This window comes from Ovis canadensis, chromosome 2 (assembly GCF_042477335.2).
Source record: "Ovis canadensis isolate MfBH-ARS-UI-01 breed Bighorn chromosome 2, ARS-UI_OviCan_v2, whole genome shotgun sequence".
NCBI classification, from domain to species: Eukaryota; Metazoa; Chordata; class Mammalia; order Artiodactyla; family Bovidae; genus Ovis; species Ovis canadensis.
The window spans coordinates 61,850,283-61,872,372 of record NC_091246.1 but is presented as its reverse complement, the minus strand read 5'-3'; positions in this window follow the sequence as shown (position 1 = coordinate 61,872,372).

The window sequence follows — 22,090 nt, the reverse complement described above, 5'->3', positions numbered from 1 at the left end:
GGGTAAATATAATTTTTGATATCTTTTGTTCACTGGGTCAATCTACTGTACTTTATTTTTGTTGGACTTTTGACTTTGCTCATAGGTGCATATGTATATGTGTATATTCCATTTTTTAAATTATTATTTGCCTGATTTTGTAATTGCTATTTGTCTGGAGTTCATCTTTGGTTTCTCGCTTTTTGATATTGTTTTACTCTCACTTAATGCCATAACAAGCCACTTGTGGAATCTTTGTTTCTGACCAGAGATCAAGCCCTGAGCCTTTGGAGTGGGAGCACTGACTCCAAGATGCTAGACTACCAGAGAACTAACCCTGCTGCTAAGTCACTTCAGTCGTGTCCGACTCTGTGACCCCAGAGATGGCAGCCCACCAGGCTCCCCCGTCCCTGGGATTCTCCAGGCAAGAACACTGGAGTGGGTTGCCATTTCCTTCTCCAATGCATGAAAGTGAAAAGTGAAAGTGAAGTCACTCAGTCATGTCTGACTCTTAGCGACCAGGCTTCTCCATCCATGGGATTTTCCAGGCAAGAGTACTGGAGTGGGGTGCCATTGCCAGGAGTATCAAATAGTGAGAATTCACACAAAGGAAACCTCTTATACAAGACATGGCATCTCCCAACCACCAGTATCACCCTGTGCAGGACACCTTATCTAAGCAACAAACAAAACAAAAATACAAACCAAATCATCAACAGACGGGATTACCTCCTCACTCAGCCTTCATCAGAGGAAAAACAAACAAGCAAAAGCTCAGCACAAATCTCACAGATCTTACACAAACCACTGGACCTACCTTAGAAGGGCAGAAACCAGAAGGAAGAAAGAATTCAACCTTGAAATCTGGGAAAAGGAGGCCTCAAACAAAAAGTTATAAACATAATGAAAAGGCAGAGAAATACCACACAAATGAAGGAACAAACTAGAAACACAGAAATCCAAATAAATGAAGAGGAAATAGGCAACCTACCTGGAAACAAACTCAGAATAATGATGGTAAAGATGATAAAAAACCTTGAAAACAAAATGGAGAAAATGCAAGAATCAATAAACAAAGCCCTAGAAGAATTAAAGAATAAACACACAGAGACAACACAATTGCTGAAACTAAAAATACTCTAGAAGGAATCAGCAGCAGAATATCTGAAGCAGAAGAATGAATCTGTAGGCTGGAAGATAAAATGGTGTAAATAACTTCAGAAAACAGAATAAAGTAAAAAGAATGAAAAGAACTGAGGATAGTCTCAGAGACCTCAGTACAGTATCAAACACACTAATATTCAAATTATAGGGACCCCATACTTCCCTGGTGGCTCAGCAGTGAAGCGTCTGCTACAATGTGGGACACCTGGGTTCAGTCCCTGGGTTGAGAAGATCTCCTGGAGAAGGAATGGCAACCCACTCCAGTATTCTTGCTGGGAATTCCCACAGACGGAGAAGCCTGGTAGGCTACAGTCCATGGGGTGGCAAAGAGACACAACTGAGCGACTTCACTTTCGCTTTCAGAAGAAGAGAAAAAGAAAGGGTATGAGAAATTTTTTGGAGAGATTATATTTGAAAATTTCCCCGACACGGAAAAGGAAATGGTCAATCAAGTCCTGGAGAAGGCAATGGCACCCCACTCCAGTACTCTTGCCTGGAAACTCCCATGGGTGGGGGAGCCTGGTAGGCTGCAGTCCATGGGGTTGCTAGGAGTCGGACACGACTGAGCGACTTCACTTTCATGCATTGGAGAAGGAAATGGCAACCCACTCCAGTGTTCTTGCCTGGGGAATCCCAGGGATGGGGGAGCCTGGTGGGCTGCCGTCTGTGGGGTCGCACAGAGTCGAACACGACTGAAGCGACTTAGCAGCAGCAGCAGCATCAGCAGCAGTAGCAGCAATCAAGTCCAAGAGGCACAAAGAGTCCTGCATAGAATAAACCCAAAGGGAAACATGCCAAGAAAGATACTAATCAAACTAACAAAGACTAAACACAAAGAAATAATATTAAAAGCAGCAAAGGAAAAGCAACAAATAACATACAAGGGAAACCCCATACACTTAACAGCTGATCTTTCAGCAGAAACTCTGCAGGCCACAAGGGACTGGCAGGATATATTTAAAGTACTGAAAAGGAAAAATCTACAACCAAGATTACTGGAACTGGCAAGGATCTCATTTAAAATTGATGGAGAAATAAAATAGCTTTTCAGACGAGCAAAAGTTAAGAGAATTCAGTACTGCCAAACCAGCTTTACAACAAATATTAAAGGGACTCATATAGTCAAAAAATACAAGAGAAGGAAAAGATCTACAAAATCAGCCCCAAACAATTAAGAAAATGGCAATAGGAACATATATATCAATAATTACTTTAAATGTAAATGGATTAAATTCTCCAACCAAAAGACACAGACTGGCTGAATGAATACAAAAACAAGACCCATATATATGACATCTACAAGAAACCCACTTCAGACCTAAAGACACAATAGTGAAACTGAGAGGATGGAAAGATACATTCCATGTAAATGGGAAGCAAAAGAAAGCTGGAGTAGCAATCCTCATATCACACAAAATAGACCTTAAAATGAAGAAAATTACAAGAGATAAAGAAGGACACTATGTGAAGATAAAGGGATCAATCCAAGAGGAAGACATAACAATTGTAAATATCTATGCACCCAACATAGGAGGACCTCAATACATAAGAAAAACACTAGCTGACATAAAAGGAGAAATTGACAGTAACACAATAATAGTAGGAGATACTCCACTCACACCAATGGACAGATCATCAAAACAGAAAATTAATAAGTAAACACAAGTCTTCAGTTCAGTTCAGTCACACAGTCGTGTCCGACTCTTTGTGACCCCATGAATTGCAGCGCACCAGGCCTCCCTGTCCATCACCAACTCCTGGAGTTCACTCAGACTTAAATGATACATTAGATGAGATGGAGCTCATTGATATCTTCAGGACATTCCATCCAAATGCAGATGAATACACCTTCTTCTCAAGTGCACATGGAACATTTCCAGGATAGACCACATCTTGGGTCTCAAATCAAGTATCAGTAAATTTAAGAAAACTGTAATCATATCAAGCATCTTCTCTGACCACAACACTATGAGCTAGATATCAATTACAAGAAAAAAAACCCAAAACTGTAAGAAACACAAACACATGGAGATTAAGCAACACATTTCTACATAACAAACAGATTAATGAAGAAATCAAATGGGAAATAAAAGAATTTCTAGAAACAAATGACAATGAAAACACAACTCAAAACCTATGGGATGCAGCCAAAGCAGTTCTAAGAAGAAAGTTTATAGCAATACAATCCTACCTCAAGAAACAAGAAAAGCATTGAATAGAAAACCTAACTTTATACTTAAAATAACTGGAAGAAGAAAAAGGGAAAAAATAGTAGAAGGAAAGAAATAATAAATATCCAAGCAGAAATAAATGAAAAAGAAGTGAAAAAAATTAGTAAAGATTAATAAACTAAAAACTGGTTCTTTGAGAAGATAAAATCGACAAACATTTAGCCAGACTCATCAAGAAAGAAAGAGAGAAGAATCAAGTCAACAAAATTAGGAATGAAAAAGGAGCACTTACAACAGACAACGCAGAAAAACAAAGAATTTTATAACTATAACTATATAACTATTATGAACAACTATATGGATATAAATAAAATGGATAGCCTGAAAGAAATGGACAGATTCTTAGAAAAGCTCAATCTTGCAAACCTGAATCAGTAAGAAATAGAGATTATGAACAACCCAATTACAAGCACTGAAATTGAAGCTGTGATCAAAAATCTCCCCCCAAACAAAAGCCCAGGACCAGACAGCTTCACAGGAGAATTCTGTCAAACATTTAGAAAAGAACTACTGCATAAGCTTCTAAAACTCTTTCAAAAAACTGCAGAGAGTCTAGGTTCGATGCAGGATACAGGATGCTTGGGGCTGGTGCACTGGGATGACCCAGACAGATGGTATGGGGAGGGAGGTGGGAGGGGGGTTCAGGATTGGGAACACATGTACACCCGTGGTGGATTCATGTTGATGTATGGCAAAACCAATACAATATTGTAAAGTAATTAGCCTCCAATTAAAATAAATAAATTTAAACAAACAAACAAACAAAAATACTCATTCTATAAGGCCACCATCATCCTGCTACCAAAACCAGACAAAGACAACACAAAAAAAGAAAACTACAGGCCAATATCACTGATTGACATAGATGCAAATATCCTCAACATAATATTAGCTAACAGAATTCAGCAACACATCAAAAACCTCATACACCATGATCAAGTTGCGTTTATTCCAGGGATGCAAGGATTCTTCAATATATGCAAATCAATCAATGTGATACACTATATTAACAAATTGAAAGATAAAAACCATATGATCATCTCAGTAGATGCAGAAAAAATCTTTGATAAAATTCAGCACCCACTTATGATTAAAACTCTTCAAAAAATGGGCATAGAAGGAACCTACCTCAGCATCAGTTCAGTTCAGTTCAGTCGCTCAGTCGTGTCCGACTCTTTGCGACCCCATGAATCGTAGCACACCCGGCCTCCCTGTCCATCACCAACTCCCGGAGTTCACCCAGACTCACGTCCATTGAGTCAGTGATGCCATCCAGCCATCTCATCCTCTGTTGTCCCCTTCTCCTCCTGCTCCCAATCCCTCCCAGCATCAGAGTCTTTTCCAATGAGTCAACTCTTCGCATGGTAAAGGTCATATATCATAAGCCTTTAGCAAACATTATTCTCAATGGTGAAAAACTGAAAGCATTCCCCCTAAGATCAGGAACAAGACAGGGGTGCCCACTTTCACTGCTATTATTCAACATAGTTCTGGATGTCCTAGCTATAGAAATCAGAAAAGAAAAAGAAATAAAAGTAATCCAGATCTGAATAGAAGAAGAAAAGCTTTCACTGATTGTAGGTGATGTGATACTGTACATAGAAAACCCTAAAGATAGTATCAGAAAATTACTAGAGCTAATCAGTGAATTTAGTAAATTCACTTGCATTTCTCTATACTAACAATGGAAAATCAGAAAGAGAAATTAAGGTATCAATCCCATTCACCACTGCAGCAAAAAGGATTAAATATCTAGGGATAAACTTACCTAAGGAGGCAAAAGAACAGTACCCACAAAATTATGACACTAATGAAAGAAATCAAAGATGATATAAACAGGTAGAGAGATACTCCATATTCCTGGGTCAGAAGAATCAATATTGTTTAAATGACTATACTACCAGATGCAATCTACAGATTCAATGTGATCCCTATCAAATTACTAATGTCATTTTTCATATAACTAGAACAATTTCATATAACTAAAAAATTTCACAATTCACATGGCAACACAAAAGACCCTGAATAGCCAAAGCAGTCTTGAGAAAGAAGAATGGAGCTGGAGGAGTCAACCTTCCTGACTTCAGATTTTACTACAAAGCTACAGTCATCAAGACAGTATGGCACTAGCACAAAAACATAGAGCAATGGAACAAGATAGAAAGCCCAGAAATAAACCCATGCATCTATGAGTACCTTATTTTTGACAAATGAGGCAAGAGTATACAATGGGGCAAACATAGCCCCTTCAATAAATGGTGCTGGCAAAACTGGACAGATACATATAAAAGAAAGAAATTAGAACACTTGCTAACACCATACACAAAGATAAACTCGAAATGGGTTAAAGACCTGAATGTAAGACCAGAAACTATAAAACTCTTAGAGGAAAACATAGGCAGAACACTCGATGACATAAATCAAAGCAAGATCCTCTATGACTCACCTCCTAGAGTAACAGAAATAAAAAGAAAAGTGAACAATTGGGACCTGATTAAACTGAAAAGCTTTTGCACAGCAAAGGAAACTCTAAGCAAGGTGAAAAGACAACCCTCAGAATGGGAGAAAATAATAGCAAATGAAACAATTGACAAAGAGTTAACTTCCAAAATATACAAGCAGCTGGTTGTACAACAATGCCTGAAAAGCAAACACCCCAATCAAAAAGTGGGAAAAAGACCAAAACAGACATTTCTCCAAAGAAGACATACAGATGGCTAACAAATACATGAAAAGATGCTCAACATGGCTTATTACTAGAGAAATGCAAATCAAAACTACAATGAGATGTCACCTCACACCGGTTAGAATGGTCATCATCAAAAAGTCTACAAACAATAAATGCTGGAGAGGGTGGGAAGAAAAAGGAATGCTCTTGCACTGTTGATGGGAATGTAAAATGATACAGCCACCACAGAATATGGTATGGAAATTCCTTAAAACCTAGGAATAAAACCACCATATGAGCCAGCAATCCCACTCCTAGGCATACCCTGAGGAAACCAAAATTGAAAGAGACACACACATCCCATTGTTCATTGCAGCACTATTTACAATAGCTAGAATATGGAAGCAACCTAGATGTCCATCAACAGATGAATGGATAAAGAAGTTGTGGTACATGTACACAAGACTATTCAGTTCAGTTCAGTTCAGTCACTCAGTCGTGTCTGACTCTTTGCGACCCCATGAATTGCAGCACGCCAGGCCTCCCTGTCCATCACCAACTCCCGGAGTTCACTCAGACTCACGTTCATCGAGTCCTTGATGCCATCCAGCTATCTCATCCTCTGTCTTCCCCTTCTCCTCTTGCCCCCAATCCCTCCCAGCATCAGAGTCTTTTCCAATGAGTCAATTCTTCGCATGAGGTAGCCAAAGTACTGGAGTTTCAGCTTTAGCATCATTCCTTCCAAAGAACACCCAGGACTGATCTCCTTCAGAATGGACTGGTTGGATCTCCTTGCAGTCCAAGGGACTCTCAAGAGTCTTCTCCAACACCACAGTTCAAAAGCATCAATTCTTCAGCACTCAGCTTTCTTCACCGTTCAACTCTCACATCCATACATGACCACAGGAAAAACCATAACCTTGACTAGACGGACCTTAGTCGGCAAAGTAATGTCTCTGCTTTTGAATATACTATCTAGGTTGGTCATAACTTTTCTTCCAAGGAGTAAGCGTCTTTTAATTTCATGGCTACAGTCACCATCTGCAGGGATTTTGGAGCCCCAAAAAATAAAGTCTGACACTGTTTCCAGTGTTTCCCCATGTATTTCCCATGAAGTGATGGGACCGGATGCCATGATCTTAGTTTTCTGAATGTTGAGCTTTAAGCCAACTTTTTCACTCTCCTCTTTCACTTTCATCAAGAGGCTTTTAGCTCCTCTTCACTTTCTGCCATAAGGGTGGTGTCATCTGCATATCTGAGGTTATTGATATTTCTCCCAGCAATCTTGATTCCAGCTTGTGTTTCTTCCAGTCCAGCGTTTCTCATGATGTCCATAAAAGGTAATACATTTGGTCAGTTCTGATGAGGTGGATGAACCTAGACCTTATTATACAGAAGGAGTGAGTCAGAAAGAGAAAGACAAATATTGTATTTTAACACATATATATATGGAATCTTCTTGCCTTGAAAACCCCATGAACAGTATGAAAACAGTACAACAAAAAGATAGAACACTGAAAGATAAACTCCCCAGGCTCGTAGGTGCCCAATATGCTACTGGAGATCAGTGGAGAAATAACTCCAGACAGAACGAAAGGACGGAGCCACAGCAAAAACAACATTAAGTTTTGGAGGGGACTGGTGATAGAAGCAAGTTCCGATGTTGTAGAGAGCAATATTGTATAGGAACCTGGAATGTCAGGTCCATGAATCAAGGCAAATTTGAAGTGGTCAAACAAGAGATGGTAAGAGTGAACATCGACATTCTAGGATCAGCGAACTAAGATGGACTGGAATGAATGAATTTAACTCAGATGACCATTATATCTACTACTGTGGGCAGGAATCCCTTAGAAGAAATGGATTAGCCATTATTGTCAACAAGAGTCCAAAATGTAGTACTTGGATGCAGTCTCAAAAATGACAGAATGATCTCTGTTCGTTTCCAAGGCAAACCATTCAATATCATGGTAATCCAAGTCTATGCCCAAACCAGTAATGCTGAAGAAGCTGAAGTTGAATGGCTCTGTGAAGACCTACAAGACCTTCTAGAACTAATACCCCCAAAAGATATCCTTTTCATTATAGGGGACTGGAATGCAAAAGTAGGAAGTCAAGAAACACCTGGAGTAACAGGCAAATTTGGCCTTGGAATGCAGAATGAAGCAGGGCGAAGGCTAATAGAGTTCTGCCAAGAGAACGCACTGGTCATAGCAAGCACCCTCTTCCAACAACACAAGAGAAGACTCTACACATGGACATCACCAGATGGTCAACACCAAAACCAGATTGATTATATTCTTTTTAGCCAAATATGGAGAAGCTCTATACAGTCAGCAAAAACAAGACTGGGAGCTGACTATGGCTCAGATCATGAACTCCTTATTGCCAAATTCAGACTTAAATTGAAGAAAGTGAGGAAAACCACTAGACCATTCTTGTATGACCTAAATCAAATCCCTTATTACTATACAGTGGAAGAGAAAAATATATTTAAGGGACCAGATCTGATAGAGTGCGTGCTGAACTATGGACGGAGGTTCATGATATTGCACAGGAGACAGGAATCAAGACCATCCCCAAGAAGAAGAAACACAAAAAAGCAAAATGGCTGTCTGAAGAGGCCTTACAAATAGCTGTCAAAAGAGAGAAGCAAAAAGCAAAGAAGAAAAGGAAAGATACAAGCATCTGAATGCAGAGTTCCAAAGAATAGCAAGAAGAGATAAGAAAGCCTTTTTCAGTGATCAATTCAAAGAAATAGAGGAAAACAATAGAATGGGAAAAACTAGAGATATCTTCAAGAAAATTAGAGATACCAGGGGAATATTTCATGCAAAGATGGGCTCAATAAAGGACAGAAATGGGATGGATCTAACAGAAGCAGAAGATATTAAGAAGAGGTGGCAAGAATACACAAAAGAACTGTACAAAAAAGATCTTCACAACTCAGATAATCATGATAGTGTGGTCACACTCACACTCACCTAGAGCCAGACATCCTGGAATGTGAAGTGAAGTGAAGTGGGCCTTAGGAAGCATCACTAGAAACAAAGCTAGTGGAGGTGATGGAATTCCAGTTGAGCTATTTCAAATCCAAAAAGATGATGCTGTGAAAGTGCTGCACTCAATATGTCAGCAAATCTGGAAAAATCAACAGTGACCACAGGACTGGAAAAGGTCAGTTTTCATTCCAATCCCAAAGAAAGGCAATGCCAAAGAATGCCAATTGCACTCATCTCACATGCTAGTAAAGTAATGCTCGAAATTCTCCAAGCCAGGCTTTAGCAATAAATGAACCATGAACTTTCAGATGTTCCAGCTGGTTTTAGAAAAGGCAGAGGAACCAGAAATCAAATTGCCAACATCTGCTGGATCATCAAAAAAGCAAGAGAGTGCCAGAAAAACATCTATTTCTGCTTAATGACTATGTCAAAGCCTTTGACTGTGTGGATCACAATAAACTGTGGAAAATTCTGTAAGAGATGGGAATACCAGACCACCTGACCTGCCTCTTGAGAGACCAGTATGCAGGTCAGGAAACAACTGTTAGAACTAGACATGGAACAATAGACTGGTTCCAAATAGGAAAAGGAGTACGTCAAGGCTGTTTATTGTCACCCTGCTTATTTAACCTATATGAAAAGTACATCATGAGAAATGCTGGGCTGGAGGAAGCACAAGCTGGAATCAAGATTTCTGGGAGAAATACCAATAACCTCAGATATGCAGATGACACCACTCTATGGCAGAAAGTGAAGAAGAACTAAAGAGCCTCTTGATGAAAGAGTGAAAGAGGAGAGTGAAAAAGTTGGCTTAAAGCTCAACATTCAGAAAACTAAAATTATGGCAACTGCCCATCACTTCATGGCAAATAGATGGGGAAATAGTGGTAGCAGTGGCTGACTTTATTTTTGGGGGCTCCAAAATCACTGCAGATGATTGTGCCATGAAATTAAAAGATGCTTTCTCCTTGGAAGGAAAGTTATAACCAACCTAGAGAGCATATTATAAAGCATAGACATTATTTTGCCAACAAAGGTCCATCTAGTCAAGGTTATGGTTTTTCCAGGAGTCATGTACGGATGTGAGAGTTGGACTATAAAAAAAAAAACAACTGAGTGCCAAAGAATTGATGCTTTTGAACTGTGGTATTGGAGGAGACACTTGAGAGTCCCTTGGACTGCAAGGAGATCAACCATTCCATCCTAAAGGAGATCCATCCTGGGTGTTGAGGCTGAAACTCCAATACTTTGGCCACCTGATGGGAAGAGCTGACTCATCGGAAAAGACCCTGATGCTGGGAATGATTGAGGGCAGGAGGAGAAAGGGCACAGAGGGTGAGATGGCTGGATGGCATCACCAACTTAATGGACATGGGCTTGGGTAGACTCCAGCAGTTGGTGATGGATACAGAGGCCAGGCATGCTGCAGTTCATGGAGTAGCAAAGAGTCGGACACAAGTGAGTGACTGAATTGAACTGATAAGAATCTAGAAGAACGGTACTGAAGAACTTATTTACAGGGCAGCAATGGAGAAACAGACATAGAGAATGGACTTATGGACATGGGGACAGGGGAGGAGACGGTGAGATGTATGGAAAGGGTGACATAGAAACTTAAGTTCCCATATGAAAATAGATAGCCAATGGGAATTTCTACATGGCTCAGGAAACTCAAACAGGGGCTCTGTACCAACCTAGCATGGTGGGATGGGGAGGTAGATGGGAGGGAGGTTCAAAAGGGAGGGGATATACATATACCTATGCTGAGGTTTGACAGAAAACAGCAGAAGTCTGTAAAGCAATTATCCTTCAATAAAAAATAATTTTAAAAAGTCCATCTCTTGTCTCAAGGAATTTCTGCTTAATAATAACAAAAATCTCCTTCATATCAGTAATTACATTAAAAAATGAGGGGCTTCCTTAATTTTGTTTATTAAAATACTGCTAGATAAATGGCACTCATTTCAGATTAATGTCATGTCATTCATTACTCGCTCCTTGTTGATGGAGAGATTCAGATCTACAGCTTTTTGTTTATGTATACTTGCAGGATTTTGTTTTCTTCTTACCTATTTTATTTGTGTAACCATCACTCAGAGTTCTTCTCATCCTCAGGCAATTTTATATACACTTTAAATTTCTATAATTCAGTAATCCAAGAATTTGAACTTCCTTGCAACTGTAATATTATGTCTTTACCACATTTCCCAGTAAGGAAGAAGTAAAAAATGTTCTCATTTTCTCTGTAGTAGTATAAGGAGGCTACCAAAGCAATGAAGCCTGTGGGAAAGCAGGAACAAGAGGTTCCAGATCTCTCAGTCTCATAAATGAATGTCCCACTATATAACAGCAAATAACACATTTGGGAGACAAAAGACAGAAAGCAAAGGAAACGTGATATGTGGAAACTGCAAACTGCCACTGATGTGATAAACTATAATCTTCTAAGAAGTCTTAGGAGGGTTATTGTGCATGAGGAATGGTTTCTGGAAGGTCTGTTCTGAGTAAAGTTCACTGCCCCAGTGCTGCATTTGCACCTGGGTTAGCTCAGCGTTTGTGGGGTCCACAGTACTTGGTAATGTGAAGTACTCTTGATGCGCAGTTTGCCTGAGATAAATAAATGTGCTGTGTGATCCAGAAGAGCCTTACAAACCTGACAGTGGCCTTTCACACTACATCTGTCTGATGGAAGAGCTCTTTGGACATTTCAAAGCCTCTTGCCACGTGTGTGTTTGTGGAATATGCAAGCCTGTAAGTACGTGTGAAAGAAGTTCTATAGCATGAAGCCAACTCCTGAAACAGGGGCTTTAGAGTGATAATGATAGCAAGCTAGTGAGCAGGCCTCATGGTAAATAATTCCCCTTTTCCTAAACCCAGCCACAAATGTGACTTTCTGGAAATCTTGCAGCCCTGCTCCTTGTGTTGTCTTCAGCAACTAATGATTTTGTTGCAAATGTCAGGGCTGCAACAGTTCAGTTTTGTTATAGCAAGTGGGAGACTGATAAGAAACAGTGAAGAATCACTAATAGCTTTGGCAACAAAACATGACAAGGCGCATATTACTGGAGACAATTACACGCCTCTCAGGGGCATTCAATAGACTCTAGCTCTGACTTGAATGACCCAAGAATCCACTTGCCCTTTTCGTTTTCACGGATATCTCCGAGTAATGAAAATATTGAGAAAGTTATTGTAACTGTAAAATTGCAGCAGAGTTCCTTTTTTAAAAAAATAAACATTGATTTATTCTGTAACTTGGAAAATGGTTCATTACTCTTCAATTCAAAGGGAAAACAGAACCAAGATAGTGCAACTAGCTCATTTTGTCTGGTTTACTTCGCCCCAAACCATTCCGGCATCAGCTCAGGAAGGGTGGGTTTTACTTTACCGCCTTTGAGGAGGGAGTCAGTTTCACATGCAGTTTTCAGAAAGTCTCTAAAGACCCATGAGCAGCTATAATTTTATTGATGCAACTTATGAAGAAGGTCCTAGCACTAGTGGTAAAGAACCCACCTGCCAATGCAAGTAGACATAAGAGATGGCAGATTCAATCCCTGGCTTGGAAAGATCCCCTGGAGAAGGGCACGGCAACCCACTCCAGTATTGTTGCCTGGAGATTCCCATGAACAGAGGAGCCTGGCGGGCTGCAGTCCATAGGGTTGCAAAGAGTCGGACACGACTGAGGTGACTTAGCACGCAACGCATGTGAAGACTTGGAAAAGCTTTCCTGAATTAGATGAGAAAATATTCATAAAATAGCAATGTAGTCACAAAACAATTATCCACGTAAGTTGGTCCCTTGTTTTATCAAACAACTGCTGTCTGCTGTGGTCTCCTCTGTGCCACTGCTAAGCTTTATCTCTGCCAGTGATGCTGCCTTTCAGGATTATCTGCCATTTAGTCTCCGGAAAAGTGTCTCAACTGTCTTTACAAGGCAAACTTGAGCTCTCCTTCCTCTGTGAGTCTACAGCACCTTCAAACACATGCTACTGTAGGACTCATGACATTTATCTAGAGATGGCAGTATGGGTATAGATTTGTTCTTTGAGGGAAAGAGAATGTAAGTACGGAAGGCCAAATTTAACCTCTCAGTAAGTATTTAGGTGGTGGAGAAAGAAGCAAACCCAGTTAAGGAGAGCAAGAAGCAATGGACAGAAAACAGGGGTGCAGTGAGAGGGAGGTATGTTTCATCACTGACATTGGGAACAGTTCAAGCTGTTGTTGTAGATGATTAAAGCATCCCAGGGCAGACAGGAAGGGTGCTGGCAAGGTGATCGTTTGTTCCCTCTTGTTCCTCTTAGTGTCCTTGTTGTCCTTGTTGTTGTTCAGTCCCTAAGTCATGTCAGACTCTCCGTGGACTGCAGAGTACCAGGCTTCCCTGTCCTTCACTATCTCCTGGAGTATGCTCAAACTCATGTCCACTGAGTCTGTGATGCCATCCAACCATCTCATCCTCTGTCTCTCTTTCTCCTCTTGCTATCAATCTTTCCCAGCATCAGGTCTTTTCCAGTGAATTGGCTCTGCACATTAGGTGGCCAAAGAATTGGAATTTCAGCTTCAGCATCAGTTCTAACAATGAATATTCAGGTTTGACTTCCTTTAGGATTGACTGGTTTGATCTCCTTGCAGTCCAGGAGACTTTCAAGAGTCTTCTCCAGCACCACAATTTGAAAGCATCAATTCTTTGGCACTCAGCCTTCTTTATGATCTAACTCTTACATCTGTACATAACTACAGGAAAATTTATAGTTTTGACTATCTGGCAAAGTGATATCTCTGCTTTTTTTTTCTTTTTACTTTATTTTTTTATTGCAGGATAATTGCTTTACAGAATTTTGTTGTTTTCTGTCAAATCTCAATATGAATCAGCCGTAGGTATATGTATATCCCCTTCCCTTTGAACCTTCCTCCCATTTCCCTCCCCATCCCACCCCTCTAGGTTGATACAGAGCTCCTGTTTGAGTATCCTGAGCCAAACAGCAAATTCCCATTGGCTATCTATTTCACATATGGTAATGTAAGTTTCCATGTTACCCTTTCCATACATCTCACCCTCTCCTCCCCTCTCTGCTTTTTAAATATGCTCTCTAGGTTTATCATAGCTTTCCTTCCAAAGAGTAAGCATCTTTAATTTCACAGCTGCAGTCACTGTCTGCAGTGATTTTGGAGCCCAAGAAATAAAATCTGTCACTGTTTCCAGTTTCCCCCATCTTTTTGCCATGAAGTGATGAGACCAGATGCCATGATCTTCATTTTTCGAATGTTCAGTTTCAAGTCAGCTTTTTCACTCTCTTTCACATCATCAGGAGACTCTTAAGTTCCTCTTCACCTTCTGCTATTAGAGTGGTATGATCTGCATATCTGAGGTTGTAGATATTTCTCCTGGAAATCTTGATTTCAGCTTGAAATTTATCCAGCCCAACATTTTGCATGATGTACTTTGCATATAAGCTTAATAAGCAGGGTGACAATATACAACCTTATCATACTCCTTTCTCAGTTTGTAAGCAGTCCATTGTTCCATGCCTGATTCTAACTGTCACTTCTTGACCTGCAAACAGGTTTCTCAGAAGACAGGTAAGTTGGTTTGGTATTCCCATCATTTTAAAGAATTTTCCAGTTTGTTGTGATCCACACCCAAAGGCTTTTGTGTAGTCAGTGAAGTAGAAGTAGATGTTTTTCTGAAATTCCCTTACTTTCTCTGTGATTCAACAAATGTTAACAACTTGATCTCTGGTTCAGTGTCCTAGCTTCATCTTTATCTGATAGCTCTTGAATTTCCCTAGAAGAAAATGCTGTTGTTTACAATGGGTAGTTAAATTTCTAAGAAACCACAGACATCTTTTTTTTGAATGATTCTAAGTAAATTTATGGTTGTCTACATTGGAAATTTCTCACTGAACACCAGTGAGTAGGGTAGTGATGTGTGTTATTCACTAGAATAGAGACTGGATGATCTGGGGCATAGTCAGGCTCACATATATTCTCTTGTGCTGGCAAGAGATTATTGTGCTTGAAAAGATCACTAAGATCTTTGGATACTGATTCTTCTCATTGCTGCTTTCTCTTTCTGACCTGGGCCCTACCTGGTCCCCCTCTTGTGGGTTTTAACCAACTTCTCTTCATTGCCTCTTTTTTCTCTACCTTCCATAGTTCAGAACTTTATTAAAGGGTGAGAAAAATAATGGCTTTCCTATTCACATAGTCTTCCACCTTTGTCTTACATCTGGAACTTTGCTTTGAAACTAAGAATATAATAGAATAAAAACAAGAATATAATGACTTGGTCTCTGGTCTTGCTGTGATAAGGGATGAGATGTTCAGTGGCTGGGAAATGCAAATATCAGAGGAGTTGATAAATCACTATATAAACATATTATTTACTCATCAAGATAACATAAAATCATAGATGCTAAGGCAGGGGAGAGTTTCAAGAAGGAATGTGAAACAAGTACAACAACTTTATGCATACGGTTGAGGGAAAATGAAGGTTTTACAAACTAGCAACAACTGAAATTTCTACATTATTAGACCAAAGGGGACTGAAGTCAAATAATGGACTTCAGAAAATTGGAAAGAATAGGGGATGAAGAGACAAAGATAGGCTCTTGGCATTTTAGAGGCATAGATATTTCAGTAGACCTTCTCGTAAAACACAACTATGTCCTGAAAAATTGCAACAAACACTTTTCAATGGATTACTGCATTTATTACAAATCTTGGGAGTCTCCAAGAGGGTGTTATAGATTAGAACAATGAGCAAGAGCTCCATGTGTGGTTGCATAAATTTTATATGCCACAGATCTGGAGGGTGACATTCATGCCTTCTACAGTTTTCAGGGACTGTGGCAATGAGAGTGGTGAAAGGAGAATAGTGAGCTGAACATTAAGTGAGGACAAAAGTAGTGTTTTCCTGAGAGCAATGCCATACTGTGACAGTAAGACTGAGTCAGGACAAGAAAAGAGACCTGAGCATAAGCTCTCTGCATTAAGCCAAGGCTGACAAAATGGGCCAGAGTAGTATCACATGAGTAGTCTCCCCTGTGGTCTCACAGGGAGCAAATATATATCTTCCCTGGAGAAAACCATCTTTTCTTAACCCTTAGAGTAATGTTTAAGTTCTATAAATATGACCTCTTTATAAAAAATTTAATACAATGCAGAAAAATAAAGTGTTACATGATTAAAAATCAACAGAAACGACAAAGTTAGATCTCCCACACACTTCAGATATCAAAATTAACAGATACTAAATATGAAGTAACTCCATTTGAATTATTTAAAGAAATACAAGATGGAAATAAAACAACAAATCAAAAGGGGAACAATAACAAAAATTTCTAGGCAGATTCAAAAAATAATCACAGAACTTTACATATAAAAATATAGTTGACAACATTAAAAGTATAATGAATTTTGTTAAATTGATGAAATTAGCCAAAGATGGAGAGAGAATTAGTGAACTGGATGATAGAGCTTAAAAAAATTACTCAGACTGTAACACATAGATAAAAGATGATGAAAATATGCAAGAGAAATCGAGATGTGAGGATGGAATGAAAAAATCTAACATTAACATAAAGATTAAATCCATCCAAATGAGATGGTCAAAAGAAGCCAAGGAAAAGCAAAGAAGTGGAAAAAAAACCTCCAAAGTATGTGTTATGCTCAATTTTATGTGTTAACCTGACTAGGTAATAGTGCCTGATTGTTTGTTAAACACCAGTCTAGATGTTGCTATGATGCAGTTTTTAGAAGTGATTGACATTTACAATCAGTAGATTTTAAGTGAAGTAGATTACCCTCCATAATGTGAGCTGGCTTCATCCAATTAGTTGAAGACCTTAAAAAAAAAGGATAGGTTTCCTAAGGAAGAAGAAATTATGCTTCATGACTGCAACACAGGGACTTTTCCTGAATTTTCAGCCTACTTGGTCTTCCCTGGGGATTGTGGATTTACACTCTCCCATGAAGCAACAGTTAGAATTGGACATAGAACAACAGACTGGTTCGAAATAGGAAAAAGAGTATGTCAAGGCTGTATATTGTCAACCTGCTTCTTTAACTTCTATGCAGAGTACATCATGAGAAACGCTGGGCTAGAAGAAGCACAAGCTGGAATCAAGATTTCTGGGAGAAATATCAATAACCTCAGATATGCAAATGACACCACCCTTATGGCAGAAAGTGAAGAGGAACTAAAAAGCCTCTTGATGAAAGTGAAAGTGGAGAGTGAAAAAATTGGCTTAAAGCTCAACATTCAGGAAACGAAGATCATGGCCTCTGGTCCCATCACTTCATGGCAAATAGATGGGGAACCAGTGGAAACAGTGTCAGACATTATTTTGGGGGGCTCCAAAATCACTGCAGATGGTGACTGCAGCCATGAAATTAAAAAACGCTCACTCCTTAAAAGAAAGTTATGACTAACCTAGATAGCATATTTAAAAGCAGAGACATTACTTTGCCAACAAAATTCTGTCTAGTCAAGGCTATGGTTTTTCCAGTGGTCATGTATGGATGTGAGAGTTGGACTGTGAAGAAAGCTGAGCGCTGAAGAATTGATGCTTTTGAACTGTGGTGTTGGAGAAGACGCTTGAGAGTCCCTTGGACTGCAAGGAGATCCAACCAGTCCATTCTGAAGGAGATCAGCCCTGGGATTTCTTTGGAAGGAATGATGCTAAAGCTGAAACTCCAGTACTTTGGCCACCTCATGCGAAGAGTTGACTCATTGGAAAAGACCCTGATGCTGGGAGGGACTGAGGGCAGGAGGAGAAGGGGATGACAGAGGATGAGATGGCTGGATGGCGTCACTGACTGAATGGATGCAAGTCTGAGTGAACTCCGGGAGTTGGTGGTGGACAGGGAGGCCTGGCGTGCTGCGATTCATGGGGTCGCAAAGAGTCGGACACGACTGAGTGACTGAACTGAACTGAACTGATGATTGTGTGAGCCAATTCTTTAAAATCATATTCTGTCTCAAATATTGTATTGGTTCTGTTTATTTTGAGAATCTTGAATTATACAGCATGGACGGTAGAATTCCACGAATGAATATTAAGCTGGATTTTGTTTTTTTCTATGATATAATTTCTATATTTTAACAAAGATTTTAATAATTCTATCTTAATTGTACTATTAATAGTATCAATAAATATAAATGGACTAAAATGAAGTTAAAATATAGAAATTATATCATAGAAAGAAACAAAATCCAGCTTAATATTCCTTATAAGAAACACTCTTAAAACTCAGGGACACAGCATAATTAAAAGAACAATAACTAAACAAATTAAGCTGAAATAATTACTAATATTAAATAAATTTAAGACTAAATATATTAGGGATAAAGAGTCACTATACAATGATAAAGGTTAAATTTACCAGGACAACTAAAAATTTAAAACATTCTATAAAGTCAAAATGTCTAAAAATATTTAAAGCAAATATTGATGAAACTAAGAAAATTGACAAATTTACCATCATACTGGGAGCTTTCAACATACACTTCTTAGTCATTGATAGGTCCAAAAGCCTGAAAATTAATAAAGGCGTTAAAGAGTTGAAGATTTCCCTGGCAGTCCAGTGGTTAAGATCGATTCTGAGCTTTCACTACATGGGGCATGGGTTCGATCCATGGTCAGGGTAAGATCTCACATGCTGCATGGCCCAAAACAAACAAATAAAAAAGCAAAGCAAACAGGACATTAAAGAGTTGAATAATGCAATTTATAAGGTTTTTTTAAAAACAAATTTATTTTACAGGACATATAGAAATTGTGTCTGTAATTGGATCATATATCCTACCAAAGTACACATAGAACATTTATAAAAACTAGACACATAATAGATCATAACACAAACCTCAGGGCTTCCTTGGTTGCTCACTGGTAAAGAATCTGCTTGCCAATGCAGGCAACATGGGTACAAACTCTGGTATGGGAAGATCCCACATGCCACCAGACAACTAAGCCCAGACAATGCCAAACATGTGCCAGAAAACATGTGTCACAACATCTGAGCCCACGTGCTGCAACTCCTGAAGCCCATGCACCTAAAGCTGGTGCTCTGCAACAGGAGAAACCATTGCAGTGAGAGGTCCGTGCCCCACAACTAGAGAAAGTCCATGTGTAGCAATGAAAAAATTCTAAAAATGGCATGTCAGATCATTATCTCAGACCATAATGAAAAGTGTTATAAATCAAAACCAAGAAGATAAAAGGAAATTACAATGTATTTGGAATTTTATAATCATGCTTCTAAATAACACATTATTCAGAAAAGAAATTATAATATAATTAAAAAAATATTATTCAAAACTATACTTGAAGAAATTCTGCAAACTTGTGAAATATTGAAATGCCATTTTATAGAGTTGATTACCTATAATTAAATTGCTAAAATTTAATGTTAAGCATTCAACTAGTTTTTTAAAAAATAAGATTAAACAAGCCAAAAAATTGAAGGAAAGAGATAAGGAAGGTGAGACCTGAAATTTATGAAAGAGAAACAAAAATATAGTTGTAAAGATAAACAAGCCTAAAAGTTTTTTCTTTGAAAAGATTATCAAAATGGATACTTATTTTTAGATGTTCAGTTGTGTCCGACTCTTTGAAACCCCATAGACTGTAGTCCACCAGGCTCCTCTGTCTATGGAATTATGCAAGCAAGAATACTAGAGTGGATTGCCATTTCCCTCTCCAGGGCACCTTCCACACTCAGGGATTGAATGCAAGTCTCCTCCATCTCCTGCGGTAACAGGAGGGTTCTTTACCACTGAGCCACCTGGAAAGCCCACAGGGAAAAAGAGGGGAGACGTAATAAGAGGAATGAAAAAGATGATGTTAAGTAGAGAAATAGGAAACAAGATGATAATTACAGAATACTATGACTAAACTTGGGCTTCCCTGGTGGTTCACTTCCCCAGGTGCAAGTGTCTGCCTGCAATGTAGGAAACTTGGGTTTGATCCCTGGGTCAGGAAGATCCACTGGAGAAGGAAATCACAACCCACTCCCATATTCTTGCCTGGAGAATCCCATGGACAGAGAAAGCTGGTGGGCTACAGTCCATGGGGTCACAAAGAGTTGGACACGACTGACAGACTTCACTTACTTACTTATGACTAAACTTATGTCAGTGCGTTTGAAAATAGAAGAAATACAGAAATTCTTTAAAAATATAACCTACTAAGTTTGAAAGAGAAACAAAAGCTGAAATAATTAAAGTCTTCCCAGCATTAGAACCTGAAGTCCTGGTGATTATATATGTGAGTTCTATCAATGTAATAAACAAGTTATTCCAATAGTATATAAATTCTTCCATAGAACAGAAAAAGGAAACCAATCTAATTCATCTTTTGAGGCCAGTTTAATATCAAAACCTGAAATTGACATCACAAGGCAGGTCAATTTCACTAAAACACAAAGATGTAAATATTTTAAACAAAATATTAGCAAATAGAATACAGCAGTGTATAAAGTAATGATACCTGATACAGTATGTCAGGTTGAGTTTGCATTGGGAATGCGATAGGTTTAGTATTAGAACATATATAAGTGCAATTTCGCTATTAGATAAAAGGCAAATAATATCATCTTAATAGTTGCTTATAGGTGATAGAAAATATTCTTAGCAAATTCAGAGTGCACAGAAATGCCTTGGCATGATAAATGGTATCTATACAAAATATAACATCAAGTATAATTCTTAGTGAGATGTTAGTGATGTTGACTTTAAAATTCTTGCTAGTGTAGTAAGATGTGAAAACAAAGTAAAATAATAAGCATCAGATTTCTAAAGCCAGTAGCAAAGAAATAGAATACAAAGAGAGATACCAATGGCAATAGATGCATGGAATCCAAGATTACATCTAACAAATTGTGTGTAAGATCTGTGTGAAGAAAGTGATTGTTTGCATATAAATAAAACTTTATTGAAAGTCACTAAAAAGACCTAAGTTGAAAAATATACCATTTTTAAGCATGAAGTGAATTGTTAGTCACTCAGTTGTGTCCAACTCTTTGCAACCCCATGGACTGTAGCCCACCAGGCTCCTCTATCCATGGGATTCTCCAGGCAAGAATACTGGAGTGGGTAGCCACTCCCTTCTCCAGGAGATCTTCCTGACCCAGGTCTCCTGCATTGCAGGCAGATTGTTTACCGTCTGAGCCACTACAGAATGCCTCAATATTACAAAGTTGTTACTTTTCCTTTAATTGTACTATAGATTAAGAACAATTTTCATCAAAATCCCAATAGTGGTTTTTGAAGGAATTTGAGAAGCTAATTCTAAAATTTAAACCAAAGAACAAACTCCCAAGGAGAACCAAGACTCTGCTTAAGAAGGAATCAATGGACAGCCTTACATTACCAGATAACCATGCAAAAAGCTATTGTAATACATAAAGTTATAATTCACATGAATTAACATATGAAGTAAGTTACATAAAGCTGTAATTCATCTGGAGTGAAAAATAAGGTGATTAGACAACTCAGCAATCAGTCTGCATAAGGAACATTATATGACAGGTGGCATTGCAGGTGATTGGGAAAAGAAGTGGTATTCAGTCAATGATGCTGAGCGAGCTGATTCTCCATACCAAAAAAAAAAAATAGTTAAACTTGAGTTCTGTTTCATACCATAAATAAAACTAATTCTGGTTTGATTAAAGCATATATATGAATACCAGAACTTCTCACAGAACGTATAGGACGATATATAGCCTGGGGTAAGGAAACAATTATTTAAACAAAAAAAGGCATGGAAAGCACTAGCCTAAATCTTTAAAAATTCAGCTACATTCAATTAGGAACTTGTGTTTATCAGAGACACAAAAACGTGAATGAAAATACAAGGAGATGGCATTTGCCTGACATATAACTGAGATAGGATTAATTTTTGAGTTATATAAAGAATTCCAGCAAATCAATTACAAGAGACATTATCAACACAGCAGAAGAAGGGAGAAAATATGTGCTATTGAAGAGGTAATATCAATGACAAATGTGGATGAGAAAAGATGTTTAATTTCATTCATAAGCAGGG